We start from the raw sequence: 13,199 nt of genomic DNA, 5'->3' as shown, positions 1-13,199 counted from the left end.
TATAGCTGAGACTGAGTGAAATAAGCTGCACATTTTAAAGGAAATCAAGAATTCAGAATTCTGACCTATGAAGTATCCCACACTAACTTCACAGCATAAGCATATTTTACACAAATATCCTTCTCCCCAACAGAAAAATAATGCCCTAGAGGTAAAAAGTGTTATATGTATTTCAAAAACAATGAATGTATTTTTTTTTTTTTTGCCTTATTGCCCACTCTCTTTTTAACTGCTCACCAATCGGGGTTGATTTTCACCTGTCAGGGACATCCCATTTTTTAAAAGCCTATTAAAACAAAACTTGGACCAATTCATCGAGTATTAACTTAATTAATAAATTCAAAACAGAATTGCCCAGAAACTCTGTCTCTTAGATTTTTCATTCATCTCAATTTCAGGAAATTTTGATTCAAAATTATACTGCATAATATATTTACTTTGTGGAATTCTTTAAATATATTCAATTATGTATTTTACTGCAATCCCTCAAAGATGAAATATAGCATTATTCTTCTCAATTAATAAATGAGAAAATACATATAAGTAAAAAAAAATGATTTATATATTGATCCAACATGAACCTTAAGTTTCATCTTATTTAATTTCCTCATTCAACAAGTGATAAACTGAGACCTACAAATGTCAAGTTAAATTTCAATGAAACAAGAAAAGTAGCATAGAATTGGGATGCAGTCCTCCTGATTTTTAGGATTCTTTTTTCCTATTTAATATCCAACATCACATAAATAGTTACATCTGCTACCTGTGGTTGAATAAAGAGTTGAAACCAGGTCTTCTTACTCTCAATCTAATGACTATCCATTAAAGTGTCTCTATTTTTTAAATTTTTTTTTAGAATAATATTACCTCATTCCAAACACTGTTGTTTGATATCATGAAGTAATAATATATAGCTTGCAATACATTTTACAAAGGAGGACATACTGGAGGTGGGGTTTTAATGGATAGTGAGAAATTAAACATATTAAAAATAAGAAACATAAAGCATTGATAATACTTAATAATAAAAAGAAATTCAGTACGGAGAACAAATTTTATATTAATTTGTTAAGTTTTATGAAACTTTATGAAACAGAAATTTAAACTTTTATATCATACACCATCAATAAATTATTAACAGCCACAAGTAGAGCCAGTATATTGCTATTTGAAATCAGTGCCTATGAGTTATTATTAATGTGAATGAAAATGACTGAAAAGAAAACATATAATTATCCATATTTTTCATGGTTCTTATTTTACTTACTTTTCATAATCTTTCCACAGATACTTCTTTAAGTCTAACCCTGTACTGTGATTTTAAACAGTCTGCATTATATGGTTTGAAATTGTGCTTCCATGCATTCTTATGGTGTTTCTTTTAAAATCCTTACTTGTAATGAATGAGCCCTTTGACAATGCATGAAATACTCGAGAATGACTAGAAAAAGTTTTCTTTTTTCACCCTCAAACATTTAACTCTACCAAGGAATGACTTAAACATCTGAGGTAGAGGAGTAATTCAAACTAATCAGATGACTTTACAAAAATGTTTAAGGGAACTGAACATTTAAGTATATGCATTCTCAGTATCGCTATTATAAGAAAAGAACTTGAATATTGATGACCTTGGATTATGGGCAGGGGGATATAGAGTGGCTATGGAGTGTTGGCTCAATCAGGAAATCTCATTTTCAAAGATGGTCTCAAATAATGACTAGTTTTGTAACCCTGGGCACATCATTTCACCTTGCTTTCCTCATTTTCTTATCTTACAGATTTTGTAAATGAGCTGAAGAAGGAAATGGGAAAAAATTGCAATGTCTTTGCCAAGAAAGCCCCAAATTGAATTATGAAGAGTCAGACACAAATGAAATGACTCAATAACAAGAACAATTTGTAATAGAAAAATAGCCTTTCTCCAAATTTCTCCTAATTGAAGTTTATGAAGTCAATTTAAAAGTTTAAAAAGCAAAACCCTTGAATGTCCTATAAATCAACACCGCATCTCTCCTTGCTGTAATTATGCAATCCTGAAAATATGGAGGAATGAATTTCAAAGCATTTTCCAAGTCTTATGCTTTTTGGATCTCCATTTTCCCTGTTGCTAAATGGAGCAGATAGACTTGACTTGTAATTCACCTTTGACTGCTGATGTCCATCCTCTAAATCTATTTAATTCTATGGTGTAATGATCTGATAGTATGATAATATCCCCTAATAAGGGACATAGAATATTAAATCACCCAATCTGAATTTGGCATGACCTCATTTGATCTTTTTTGCATGATCAAGGCAAAAGAAATGAGTGTGTTTGATCATCACAGCTTAAAGGACTGCTGTTCTATTTATTTCTCTTCAGCATCCCTATACTTTTCTCCCAGGCATGTCCTGAAACTCTTGCCCATACAGTGTAAGTAGAAGTCTTAATACTTAACACATTATTTATTGCCAACACTTATGCAAACTGGAGAATTCAGAAACAGAATGAATGACAGTAGTTTCCAAAGGAGAGGAACTCATCTTTGTTTGCCTGTCTCTAAGTAAAGTAATGGTATTAGAACATTAGACCAATGTCTCTTAAGGAAATGAATGCATTTTCTTTCAGGATTAATGGCCCACTGCTAGACTGAAGAAGATTAAAACAGAGAATCAAAAAGGGGTGGGGGAGCTGCAGTAGGCTTTACAGCCTCAGACTGAGGAGTTGTTAGCAAACAGAGCCAAAAAGTCAAGCATTTGAGTAAACAGTTCAAGATGAAATAACTCACCTAATGCTATGAGCCCTTGTGGTCAAATACATCTGCTCCAGAGTTAAGCTATAGAGGGAGTGATTTAGTCCTGCATACAAATGAATAGGCTTCTATGTATGGGTACCTAGCAAAAGGTTGGCAACAAGAAGGAGATTGCCAATCATCTTGTGCCACTTCTTCATTTACATCCCATTGGGATTCTGCTGATGGCAGAAAACTTGAAAAGTGAATTTATTGTTATGAGAAAGTCAATATTTTACAATAACAGTGGACAGTGATTTAAAAGAGCTACTTTGGGCCTTCCATTTATTTCTTCATACACATGTATATGACTATTCATTGCCCTGGCTACCTACGACCAAAGTAATTGCAAAAAACTCACCATTTTAAACATTCACTCTTTACAAAGTAAATAGCTTTGCAATGTTTTATCATTGAAAGCAAGTTATTAAAGCATTCTTTGGCTTTCAGAGGGTATTTACTGTACTTGTTCTATTGTCTGCCTTTCAAATTTTTCTTTAAAAGTTTCTTTCTCTTTTTTCAATCAATATGATACAAAGTCACATTGTTAGGTCCATCACTCCCTTTAAATGAAATAGCAACTTTGTCATAAGAAAATAGCCACATATAACTGAATGAATATAAAATATACTGGAGAGGGAGGAAAATTCATGAAACTCAGAGTAAGAGTTCTCTCATGGGACCTAATGAATTCTCTACTCATTTACAAATGGTTGTTACTGGATTAAAATTTTTGAATTAAATTTTAGAAAATTAAAATTTTTTAAGATGTCAAGATTTGGTCTTATGAGGGCCTCTCTTTGTGTGCAGATGGCTCTCTGACTTGAAAAAAATTCGTGTGTGTGTGTGTGTGTGTGTGTGTGTGTGTGTGTGTGTGTGTGTGTACTTTCTCTGTGTTATCATACAGCTAAAATAGAGCTCAGTACTGTCTTTGGATACAAATGCACTAAAAGGGGAAAATTGAAAAATAGAACAAAATGACTTTTTTGTCTATTCTTGTCTATTTTTGTCTATATCTGAGATTTGCATATTATCTGACACAAAGCTAAGGATCAAGATCAGTGAATTTAATAATTAAAGAGGTACAAAACCTGTCCCTTCTCAATAAAACTCCTGAATACAGCCCAAACATGATTAAAGTGAAACTTGGAAATGTTTCATAAAATAAATAAAATTACAATACATCTATATTGCTAATTTGTGGACCACAGACATCTGTTTCAATTTTGAGTTTATCACTATGGAAAAAGAGCAAGCCTTAGCCCCAGAAAAAACCTGGTTTCAAAGTCATCTCATTATGTGACCTTAGAGCAGTCGCTTGATCTATCATAGTAGCTTAATTCTCATTATTTCTTCAAAGCTATTAGTTGCAGAAAATATACCTGTATTTGTTGGAGTTTCTTCACACAGAAGATTCTATACCAATTTATGGGTCCATATCCTCTCCTCTTATTATGAATGATTACAAATGAGGAAACTTAGGCAACAGAGGTTGTTTTCTTAATAACTTTTACTAAGTCCTTTAGGTTACCACCACAGAGAACTTGTACATTTTGTTTTTTCAATTAAAGATTGACTCTCAAACTGGATTTGAAATTAGTATGATTTCAAACTACTACAAAAAGTGCATGTATAAAAACAGTTGTTATAATCTTGTTCTAAATAAGTTGCCCTCTGTCTAGCCAACAGGAAGTCTGACATCCCCTAGAAATGATGTCTGAAAAAACTAAGAATGAAATATTAATAAAATTCATAATTATAGATAAAAACATGTTAGTCAAGATGTGCAAATGGATTGGTATTGGGATCTCTCAGTGAAGTAACTCCCCTATCAATGCAGAATAACAATTCCCCTGCTAGTTATAGTCCTAGACAGCTGTATGGAACATATGCATAACTTGCTCATGATCATAGAGCTAATGTGTGTTATAGAAAAAACATTCATATCTTCCTGTTTTGACAAATTTCTACCCATTACCTACACTTTTTTAGCTTCACTTTTAGATTGAATGTTATCAATATATTCCTATGGCTAGAGATATCTATAATTACTTGTGAAATCTTGAAATTTACAACTCATATAAGCAGATATTTTATCTGCACGAATTCAATTTTGCTAGGACAAAGAGGATGACTTTATTCTTGAAGCCAATTTCTTGTCATTCATCTTGTTTGAGGTTGAGAAGAATTTGAAGTGGGAGAATATTTTAAAGGGTGTAAACACAGTTGCACTCAGCCTTCTTATCATCATAAATGATCTTTTCAAATTTCAGGGACAAGCTTTTACTGATTACAATGCCAAATGATCAATTCACCTTAATTATGTTTGGCTACTTAAAATAGTGGTTCTATTTGTTTATGAGATCATATTAACCATTCATGACATCTCATTCTATTTAAAAATAAGCCCTATTTGAAGTCATTAAATGTAAAGGAGTTCCCCAAGCCCAATTGTAAAGCAAAGAAAAGAGAACTTCACAGGATCTAAAAACTGGCAATTGGTGAGTTCACCCCCAATTGTAAGGCAAAGAAAGGAAAAGTTCACAGGATCTAAAAACTGCAGTTGGTGAGTTTGATTATTGTCAAAGTTTGGTCATTCAGAAAGGCATCCCATCTCAATTATTGATCTAACATTTAAAAGCTCTCCATATCAAGTATGTTTTATTGATACCTACCTACGATTATGTTGACCATAAAGAAGGCCAGCTCTAGGGCTGAGAACTTTGTCGAAAATCATTTCAGTATGCAGCTACTTTATTCCTAATGGCAAAAGTTGCAATGGAAATTAATTTTCAGGATCCCATTAAGTTGGACTGACAAAACTATTGTATGCTGCATTTGGATAGAATTGCCATAGCTGCTGGAAATATGAGTGTCAGTAATGATATTTATTAAACATAATGAATAACATTTGGAAGCCATGGAAACCAAAGAACCAGCTTTGGGTTACTATTCTCTAATCACAAGGGGCAGCAAGAGCTTTTAAAACAAAGGATTTAAAGGACTGGAAGGATTAGATACATACTTGAGCATTCATAACCATCTTCCTTTATTTTAAAATGAAGTAGAAGTAAACAAGAGGGAAAACATATCACATAGCCAGTCTTCCAAACCACCATTCTAAACTTTCTCCTGTCTTTTATATTTGTGTACTGAACAATCCACATTTGTATTGATTCAAAAATGTGGAAAGACACAAATTCATAATGAATAATGAAAAGAAAACACATCAAGAACAAAGACAAAATAAAAATTAGCATGCTAAATTAAAAGATAGCAAGGTAAGCAGTAAGCAGTATAGGTGATAGGGTAAAGGTCTATGTTGTGTTTTACATGATTTCATATGTATTATGAGTAATTGGTAGGATAGAGAGTAGAGGAAATGAGAATATTTGGAACAGACAATAAAAGCAAAATTTATAAGTGTTTATTATCAGAGACCAAAACTATATAATACATATGGTAAGATTAGTTTGATATTGATAAAAAGTCAAACAACAGAAAAGAAACAGTAGAATTACAGAATCTTAAAATTCAATGGTAATTTAGAAGCCATCCCATCTAGTTCAACTTCTCAATTCCATTCAAATTTTTTTTTCTACAATACCTTTGACTTCTTCATCAAATCTCTGTTCCAACACCATTACTAACGAAGAGTAGCATATTAACTATGTCATGAGGTAGATGTTTTTTCTCAGATATTTCTAATTATTAGAAAATCTTTCCTCAGGACAAATAGAAATCTGTTTCTATGTAATTCCCATCTATTTGGCATGTTTCTTCTTCCTTCTTTATTTCAAATACATATATTTTATTTTTGTTGAATAGAAATCCCTGATTGTTTTACATTTGACAGTCACTCTGCAACCAAATATTCTTTAGGCTTAATGTTAAGAGAGATTACCAATCAAGTAGAATTGTTCAAAATTAGAATGAGAAGTAGGGAGCTCCCCTCACTAGAAATTTTCAAACAAAGGCTACCAATCAAGCATGTAGTAAAAAGGACTCATTTTTTTAAATAAAGATTCAATTAAATGACAGGTTTTTTTTTTAAATTCTGAATTTCCATATTTCAGTGAATCTTCTTCAAATTAAAAATCTTCACTTTATTTTTACTTTTCCATCTCACATAATTTCTAGACTTTTTACTACCTTGATCATTTGTCACTGTGACTGTGCACCAATTTGGCAAAATTCTTCTTGAAATGTGCTGCCAAGAATGGACTAGAACATTATAAATATATTGGCCTAAATGTGGATATTCAGAAATATTATGTTAACTATCCTGTCATAAGCATTAGGCTTCTATTAATATACCCTAAAATCATATTTTCTTTAAAGGAGCTATGCAACATTGTGAAATCATATAATTCTTATAATAAGCTAACACATTTCTGTCCCTTTACATCATTCAGTTGATTTTTAAATTTGTTAATGCATATTTAATTTTTATCTAATTGTGTAATGAATGTTTTGATTATTTATTCTGCTGTATAAGTTTACATCATGTATATAACTCTATCCCCATAGCACATTGTTATGGGACTCTCTATTGACGGAGGTCAATGTCCTATATATGCATGGGGATTGGGTGAAATTGGCAAGAATAAGAAAATAGTTTCAGTATCTTTAGTCTTCTCCAAGTCTTCTTCAAGTTGCTGGGTCTTTGGGGGCCTCAGGAACTTAAATGTTAAGTTAAATGTTGAACTTAAATGTGCCTTATGCCAAACCCACTTCAGGTTGTTGAAGGAAAAGACTCTAGGAAGAGGAACTGTCAATCTCCATCATGTCCCAATCACAAGTTTGCTACACTAGAGACTTCATGGAATGCACCCTAGGGTGAGACCTGGTATTCTCTCGTTAGGGCTGAATCACTTTTCTCCCAATGAGAGTTATCCTTCACTATGACATATATTCATCTGTAAATATGATTTTCAGACCATCAGTAATTCAGAGAGATGTCTACATATGAAAATTTCTTGTGGAATGGGCAGATGAGAAAAATTTGTTCCAATGTCCATGAAGATAGCTGAAGCAGTCTCTATGGAGGGATTAGAGCTTAGCTAGAAAACAGACGACCATGATAATTTACTACATCCCAGGTAATTTCCAGTCATCTTGACTTTTATCCTGTCACTGGATCATCAATGACTAGAAGAAAATATAATGCTGATGTTTGTGCAACTCTGATTTATTTAAATCCAATTTAAGCTCAAGTCAAGACACTATCTGTGATATCATTGGTTCTCTTTGTAAACAAAGGATACACAACAACAATATTCGTCTATGTATATTTTCTCTGATTTCTTTTTTGCTAAATGGGCTTTTTTGATAATCACTCTGTGTGTTTATTGTGGAATGGGTATTTGTTGGGACAGGAGCTAATCTAAATAAATGTAATGGGCTGAAGTTCTTGAGTCATTGCACTGAGGTCCCAAGCACGTGAGGCTAAATAGCAATTGGACAATACTCTATTAATATATGCTTGGAGAAAGAATGGCCCCACCCACTCTCTGTGCAAGTTTTGATGTGTTGTATAGGAGATGACGTAGAGATGATTTGGTGGGTAGAGTGAGAGAGGCAGAGGCACTGCTGGCCAGATTCTTGTCGAGATTGCTCTCACTTCGTATCGCCATTCCCCTTCACCTCTGCAAAGAATAACGATCAAGCATTTTCCCTTATTCTGACTCTGGCTGATTCTAATATACTCTGGGTGCTAAACGTGGTCATCACAAATAAAGCCTCAGATCCTGCTTTCATCAATCATGAAACAAAGATAAGAATTTAGCTTGAACCTAAAAAGCACATCCCCAAGGCGCATAATATTTAAGGGAGCAAATAAGTATAATTATACTTCAGTATTCTCTCTGTTTATCTATTCTGCCTTTGCTTGTCTCTTCTTCTTCTTCTTTTTCTCCTTCTCCTTCTCCACTTTCTCCTTCTTCCTCCCTCCCTTCCTTCCTTCCTTCCTTCCTTCCTTCCTTCCTTCCTTTCTTTCTTTCTTTCTTTCTTTCTTTCTTTCTTTCTTTCTTTCTTTCTTTCTTTCTTTCTTTCTTTTTCACCCACTCTCTCTCCTGAAGAAAGCAAAATGTTGTTAGTCCTTTCTGCTTCCTATCCTGTCAAGAAATAAATTTTGCCTTAGAGAAATAGTAATAGAAGACTACAGAATTGTCTATTCTACTTCATTTTGAGTTCAATGACACCTATTTCCTACCTATATGGTGTAGCTCTCGATGTGTTTTTAGGTCACTTCCAGTTTTAAAGGGTTTTTTTAAAAGCTATATCTCTAAAATTGGAAAAATTAAAATAACCTCTAATCAGGTACACCAAGGCTGACAGATCTTGAGTTCAGGAGTTCTGAAGTATGGTAGACCATGCCAATCTGGTATCTGTAGTAAATTAAGCATCAGAATTAGAACTTGGAGGAAGGTGGCACACACAGATTGCCTAAAGAATCAGCACATCTGCCTAGGCTGGAAATGGACTAGATAGAATCTTCATTTGGTAACAGTAGTCTGACCTTTGAACTTCCAGTTTGCATGACACAGAGAACTATACTTAAAAAATTGAATTGTTAAATACAATTGCAAAAAATCTAATAAATTATCTAATGAATAATAATTAAAAGTTAGTGATGCTTTAAAATTTACAAGATGCTTATTATCTTATTTCATTCTTAAAATAATCCTATGAGGTTTGTCCAACGAATATTATTACTTAATAAAGAATGGAACAAAAGTATAGAGACCTTCCACTGTCAGAACATAAAAACTTGCCTGATGCAAAATTTGAACATGCTGATCAGTTTAGCACACTATTCTTTTATGCCACAGAGCTATCTTCTCTCAAGCATAGTACATCAGAAGTATTACAGATCCTGTCACCATTCTCTATATAATAGGTTAATGGAAAATTTCAGAATATTGAATAGGGAAAGGATTATTTATTAAGATATAGCTATTTTTAATTACATGAGGTGATAAATGGTATAGTTTCAGAGAAAACTGGAAGACTTCTAAAGAATAATATAAAATGAACAGAACCAGAAAGATAATTTATAACAAAAGATATAGTGTTGACAAACAATTTGGGAAGATTTCAAAACTCTGGGAAATTCATTATCAATCATGACTATAAAGGATTAGTGAACAAATATGCTACCTGACTATGGACAGTAGTGACAGATTAATGAAAGCTAAAGAATGAAATAAATTTTTGAATATGGAAAATATGTAGCTTAACAGATGTTATTGATAATATTGTGGGCAAAGAGAAGAAAAAAATTTAAGGAATATATAAGGTTATTTCAAATGCAGAGAAAGAAGTTCAGAAAAAGAATTTTGAAAGTAATTTATTAAATGTATTTTGTACATGTTTGAAAAGTAAGCTACATTTAATAGAGATTCATTGTTTCACATATAATCCACTATTCTATTTTGTCTATCAAAATGTTCTCTTTTTATAAGCATGTTTAAATTCAGAATACATTTTTAGAAATAAAAATGTATAGCTGCTTTCCATTGGCTATTAATTTAGATCTCTCTAGGCTTTTTGAGCAAGTAAATGACATGATTGTTTTTACATATTTGAATAATAAATACATAAAAATGATAGTAACATTGACTTCAAGCACTAAAACATAAGTTTAAGAATGCCTCATTGATTAAAATTGTTGATCACATAATCTATACACCTTTAGTCCTAGACATTGATAATCCTTCATATTTCTTTTTTGTTTATTAGGATCTAATTAACTGAGATTTATTATGTTTCATATATAAAAACATAAAGCCAGTCATATGATTGTGTTCACTCAATATATGGAAAGACATGTATATAAGCAAAGGATAAGACAATTTTTTAAGTAAAAATTAAGGTCAAAGAGCTAGCTTGTTCAATACAATTTAAATCATGATTTTAAAAAAATCTAGAGTAAAAAGATTGAAAGAAACTTGTGGTGGTTCTGTCTTGAAAAGTCTAAAAGAAGCTAAATGTAAACAATGTACATGTAAACACTATATTTCCTACAAATGTCATTTGTTCATTCTTCCATAGACTGGAAAAGAATCTCAATGACTGCTTTTTATGGGGTAAAGGGTATTTTCCACATAACTGGATCCTGTACCTATGCTCATTAAACTTATCAAAAATGAAAGCATTAAAATTATAGGGATACCATGAAAATCCATCTTATCCTTAGAAATACAAATGTCAACAAAACTGTGAATAAATGTGATTGAGAAAAGTAATGAGCCATGAGATAAAAAAAAGAAAAAAAAAGAAATTTAATTATTCCTTCCAATCAAAGTTCCATCATAGCAAAAGAAAATAGATCTGTGCTTTCAGTGATATTGAGTTGAAATGCCATCTACCTGTGCTTTGGGCTTTGGTCATGTTACAATACAAGGTGCAAATACCGTTAGAGGTAATCAAGCCCACCTATTATCTAATGCAGCTGACAACTCTCTAAGATGTTAGAAGTGGTTCACTTCATCCATTAATGGGAAAATCATAAAGGTTCAAAGTCTTTTAATACAGATCTTCCATCTGCTTTCCATTAGATCTATATGAATAAGGACTGAAAAATTTTCAGGTTCTTTTATGTTTGTTAACTGCAACAACCTGTCCCTGGAATAATGTATTTAATTAGTTCACCTTTGGAGAAGAGGAGCACCAACCTTTCTATGTTTCTCTTGTATGTTAGTTATATTCACTATAAAAAGAATATAAACACACACACACACACACACACACACACACACACACACACACACAGAGTCACAAACACTACAATGCATGTCTAGGATGAAAGCCTCTGCCCCAAGTGTAACCAAGGATATATTTATTTTTTTTAATGTGCATGGAAGCAATTGAGGTTTTCATAACTGCAATTATATTTCCATTCCTAAACTTTAATAAAGGAAATATTTCAGCTAAAATGGAAATGAGTTAAACTTTACAGAAAAATTCTTCCAGGAAACAATTCTGCAATAGCTACCATTCTAATTGTCCAAATGGCATTATAATACTCCTTCATTCTCTCTTTTGGACCAGAATTTCCTGAGTCAATTTACTCCTCTATTCCAGTGAATACTCCAGCTTCCCTTTTCCCTTGCCAGGTTCTCCCAGTTATACCCTCAGTCAAACTCACAGAAGAGAGAAGCAATGGTTCCAGTGAATGCAGATGGGGAAAGAAAAAGTTCTGTATCTTTTAGTAATATATGAAGGAGATAATGAATCAGATTTCAACAGGAACTATGTTTGGAGGATCTATAATCATTTTCTCCTAAAGAAGAAGTTATCTTCAGTTCTACTCAGAGGGTGTCAAATTCATCATAATAACAGAATATTTTTCATCTGCCTATCCAAGTCACTTCCTAGCATAGAAACTCCAAAATGCAGGGCTTGAATAATTATATTATAAGAGCATAAATTTATCTCACTTTGGTTGACTTTAACTAGCATTCGTTATGTACTCATAAGAATAAATAATTAATTCAATTTAATTCATAATTAGCCAGTAAGGTATTTTAGAGTAGGCACTTTTTGTTCATTTTTTTCCCTTTCTGAATATCCCCAATACTTAACATAGTATATAGCACATAGTAAAAATTTGATAAATATTTGTTGACTTAACGATCCAACTTTTATTCATCTCCTAGTGACATAAATGCAAGGTACTATGTTAGACTTTGGGAATGCAAAAATGAAAATGAAAAAGTCCCTGCCTTCATGAGGCTTTCATATAATTTCTTTACTCCATTCATGCTGTTCATTACATACCTCCTTAAGGATTTTACTTATGACATTTATATAATAGCATATATCTATTATGGCCATTAGTAAGATCATTTTGTGCATAGCAATGTTCTCCTAGTAAATCCTTCTTCAATGGACTAAACCTAACCCTATCTAAGACTCTATTAAGAGAGGCTTAACACTCAATTCACTTTTTTCATTGAATGGAAATAATTATTTGATCTAGGTCAATTGTATATTGATACAAGGAATATAGAACACAGGTCTTCTGACAACAGGAACATACTTGTTGCCTTTAGCATTTTTGTTGATGCTGCTATTGTTTGTTTTTGTTGTTATTTTGGGAGGAAATTGTATGTGATTCCCTTTTTTTTTAAGCCTAAGTCCCCTGTCTCTATTTCTGTAGTCATTGTGAAATGGAAGATATAGGAATGAAACATAAACCAAGTGTTAAGGTCATAGGATATGAAGGGATCTTGAGAAATTCACTGACATGTGTCTTTCAAGCAGAGACGCATTGAAACACACTACGATTATTTTTATATTTATAACTGATTTAAACTTTTCCACTGAATTGTCCAGCTATTAAGCTGTCAATCCATTCAAATGACTAATAGTTAATAAGCCAAACAATCAAAAACACTGTGCATAAAAACCACCAATAAATAA

This window comes from Antechinus flavipes, chromosome 3, assembly GCF_016432865.1.
Source record: "Antechinus flavipes isolate AdamAnt ecotype Samford, QLD, Australia chromosome 3, AdamAnt_v2, whole genome shotgun sequence".
Lineage (NCBI taxonomy): Eukaryota > Metazoa > Chordata > Mammalia > Dasyuromorphia > Dasyuridae > Antechinus > Antechinus flavipes.
This window is presented reverse-complemented; position numbering follows the sequence as displayed.